Here is a 4,551-nt window from a genome sequence, read left to right as displayed (position 1 = left end):
ACACATGCAATGAGATCAAATCAAAATTTTTAATACTCATATATATCATTGAGTGCTAGAGGGGTGATACAATCAAAAGGTGAAAAAAGAGTGCTAATTGGAGGACAATTAATATAATAAGTTTCAAAATGATACATCAAAAGTGCAATATGTTTCTATATCAATATAGAGAATACATAAAGGAACAAAAAAGAAAGGCTCTAGATATATCCCTCTCCCTCATTGTCTGGTCCACAAGGAGGAGGAGGAGGAACATCGACATGAGTCAAAGGAACATCAACATGAGTACGAGGAAAATCCCCCTCAAAAGCTTGTGAATACTGAGAGAATCTAACCATGCATTGCTCTACAGGGACTATCTCTCCATAAGACTCATAATAATATACTACCCAAATAGTCTAATGAGCTCTCTCTCTCTCTCTCTCTCTCTCTCTCTCTCTCTCTCTCTCTCTCTCTCTCTCTAAAGATCAACTCTCAGCTAAGCTATCTGACTATCCCTATTCAAGTTCCTAAATAGCTCCCTATATAAAAAAGGCTTAGTTGGATGGAAAAATAGGATAAATTATAGTAATAGAAGAGGTCCCAAAATAACACATCAATGATTTTTAGACAAAAACATCTTCCCAAGAGAAAGTATGATGGAAGAGGCTTGTAACTTGAAACAAATAATTAAAAATTATATGGAAACATCATGACAAAAAGTGAATTCTGAGAAATCAAAGATTTCCTTTTTCAATACTCCTCTTGAAATAGAAAGAAATTTTTTTATACAATGGGATATAGAAAATGAACTTTTCCCTATAAATATCTTGGCATTCAATTGGAAAAGGTACCAGCGAAATCAAAATATGGAATCTCATATTTGAAAAAATAGACAAAAAATTGGAAAGATGGAAAGGGAAATGACTAACTAAAGATTGAAAAACAGCCATGATTAAAATAATTTTATTTGTCATTCCAATATATGAGATGTCATGTCTTCCACTCCTTAAGGGAGTAAAAAGAAACTTAGATAGAAATTTAAGGAAGTTCTTCTGGCAAGGCAATGAAGAGAAGAAGAAATAAGCATTGATCAGATGGGAAGTATATACAAACCTAAATAATATGGAGGTTTGGATATAAAGAACTCAAGATGGAAAAATGAAGTTGTAGGAGAAAAACTAATTTGGATGATGTATCAAGAGCATGATATAAAATGGGAAAAATTATTATTTCACAAATCTTTAAATAACTCAAACCTTATATCTTTGTTTTGAACTATAAACTGGTCTAAAGGATCAAGAACCTAGAATTTTTGTCAAATCGGTTGAAGAAAACAAATCTATCAACTTAGGAAAAGAAAATTTATGAACAATTTCTTGAAAATAGACAAGTCAATCACAAAGTTAGGAAGGATAAATTAATATGGGGTGCCTCAAAGAGTGGTAAATATAGTGTCAAAAGAGGATATGAAATGATAATTAACTCTCATCAATGGTAAAAGATAGACATTCCCCTTAATCTTCGTTGGGATGCAATGTGTCTTCCCAAGGCAGGAATATTTCTTTGGATAGCTTTGCAAAAGGGAATCCTTACGACTGATATGTTTACTATGATGGGCTTTCAGGGGCCCTCAAGTTGTTCTTTATGTAAAAATAAATATAAGATGACTGAGCATTTACTGTTCCAGTGACCCTTTTGCTAGAAAATATTGGGAATGGTCATGTCAAAATCTTAACCGGTCAACAAAATTTCCTGTCAACTTTAGGAATTTTCATTATAGTTGGCTCAAATATGAGAATTCAAGGGTTTACAATAATTTATGGAAAATTTCTTCATCCATACTTCTATGGAAAATATTGAAGGACAGGAATAGAAGAATTTTTGCTAACAAAAGTATGGATTTGACCTCCTTTCTTAGTAAAGTGGAAGCGTGTATTATAGAGGTAGATAATAATAACCTCAAAAATTCTTATAAGGAAGAAGGGTCTTTCTCTGAGTGGGATGTAGAAATGCACAAAAACTAGTTTAATCTTATTAACCCAACTTTGATCTACTCAAAATAAAATAATCAAGCCAGGGAAGATTGTAAATGGGAACCCCTTCTAGTAGGTTGGACAAAAGTTAATTTTTTTGGGGACTCTAGAGGCAATCCAAGGCTTGGTGGATTAGGATTTATTATCCATTCTAACTAAGGTTCTTGGATTATTAAATGTGCCAAGCCCTTGGGGTACACTTTAATAATTTAGCAGAATTAGAGGCTTGATCAAAGGCCTAAAACTTAGCTTGGAAATGGACATTAGGAAGTTAGTAATTAAAGGGGATTCACAAATTATTCTAAACGCATTAAGGAAATTAAATACTCCTAATTGAATATTAAATTCTAAACTTGAATACACATTAAAGATAATTGATCAATTTGAAGAAATTAGTATTAAACATATATGTTGCAAAAGAAATAAAGAAGCAGATATATTAGCCAACAAAGGAGTAGATGGTGAGGATTCTTTCCTAATAAATAATTAAGTCATCCTAGTCTTATAAGCTTAAAATAATAATCAAAAGTATCTTTATCAATCAGTTCAAATATCTTCTTTCTAGTTATAAGAACATTTTTGACAGTAACTCTTCCTAAAACAATCACCAAATTCAAACATTAATCAAGATATATTTAAGGAGAACATAAATGTTTTAATAAAGAAACATAAAATATTATAATTATACTCTTTTTTTTTCTTTGTTAATCTTAAATATTACATGTTTCAACTTATTGTTTTGATATTTAAGAGGTAACCTTATACAATTGAATCTTTTGATTGGTTAATCTAACAACAATCTTGGTCAACAGGTAATGTTTGCACACCCTTTTACAAAGATAGCTAAGGAAATATGTGATAATAAAGAAAAGCCATGACTATAAAAAGTATATACCAAAGTTACAAAGATCATTATCAAATCAAGAATGCAATCTGGGAACTATTAATGATGCAAATAAGGGAATAACCCCAAATTATTCATTAGCTACATAACAGGATTAAGAACTCCCCGATTAACCAAAGGAACTATGTAATTTATTAGTTAAAGGATTTTGCTTAGGCCTTTTAACAAACAAAAAATGCTTTTATTATTTTGGCTTACATGCAATCCAAGAAAGAAGCTCAAATATCTAAACATAAACATCTCAAACTATTTTTGCATATAATTAGCAAACTTCTTGTACATATCATATTTTCCTCCAAAGATAATGTCATTAACATACATAACCACAATTAGAATTATATGGGTATCAACATTGAAGTATACATTTTTTGTCTACCCAACCTTTCTTGAATTCTTGATTGATCAAATATTTGTCCAACTTTCCATAGTAGGCCTTGGGTGTCTACTTCAATCCATAAAGTACTTTCTTCAATATTTAAACTAGATTTGGATTTTTTTATGATCAAAACCTTTATGTTATTGAATCTAAACCTCTTTTTTAAGCTCACTATTTAGAAATGTTAATATGGCATCTATTTGATAGACTTTGAAGTTTTTGAAAGCTACAAATGCCAAAAACATTCTTATGGATTCCATTTGTGTACTAGGTGCATACGTCTCAACAAAATTAATTTTTTCAATATGAGAATAAACATTTCATATAAGCATAGCTTTTTCCCTTACCATTTTTCCATTCTCAACCAACTTATTCTTGAAAGCCCATTTAGTTCTAATCATATTCTTCCCTTTCATTCTGGAAATAAGCTCCCAAGTCTTATTCTTATCAATTTGATTAATCTCTTCTTTCATTATTTTATCTAACTTTGATAATTATATGTCTCTTCTACTCATCCTAGTTCAATTTCCCAAAGAAAACAACACAAAGCTTTTTTTTTTTCTACCTTACTTCTAGTGAAAATCCCTTGATCTTATCACCACTAATCTGTTTGTCTAAATGATGTCTTTGTACATACCTTGGCATTTTACTAGTACAAATGTGTGTCATCCTACATTTTTCTTCTTCATTCTTCTCTTCTTCTTTTCTTTCTTAATATCCAACTCATAATAAAAAAACTTTTCAAACTTTGTTTGAATATATTCATTAAATCTTACATTTGCACACTCCACAACCTTGTTTATCTTTTTCTTGTAACACCTATATGCCTTAATTTTGATGAAGTAACCCATAAATATGTCTTGATTAGATATTCTATCAAAATTTCCCAAATTGTCTTCATCTCTTCAGATATAACATTTGCTTTCAAATATCTTGAAATATTTGATAATCGATAATCTTCTATGCCAAAGTTCATAAAATATTTTGCAATATCTTTTCCAATGCTAAACTTTATTGAAGGTTTATACAATAGTGTGGACAACTTCCTTCCTATAGATATCAAATAGATTAGCCTCTTCAATCATAGCCCTTGTCACTTCCTGAACTATGATGTTCATCCTTTCCACAATACCATTCTATTGTGGTGTTGTAGCTGCAGATATTTTTTTCCCAATTCTATGCTTTTGATCATAGTACCTTTCAAATTCATCAAAAGTAAACTCTATATCTCTATTAGATCTCAAACATTTAATTTT

The sequence above is a fragment of the Cupressus sempervirens genome, chromosome 3 (assembly GCF_028749045.1).
Source record: "Cupressus sempervirens isolate cs-2001-9-10 chromosome 3, ASM2874904v1, whole genome shotgun sequence".
Lineage (NCBI taxonomy): Eukaryota > Viridiplantae > Streptophyta > Pinopsida > Cupressales > Cupressaceae > Cupressus > Cupressus sempervirens.
Note: the sequence above shows the minus strand (reverse complement) of the source record.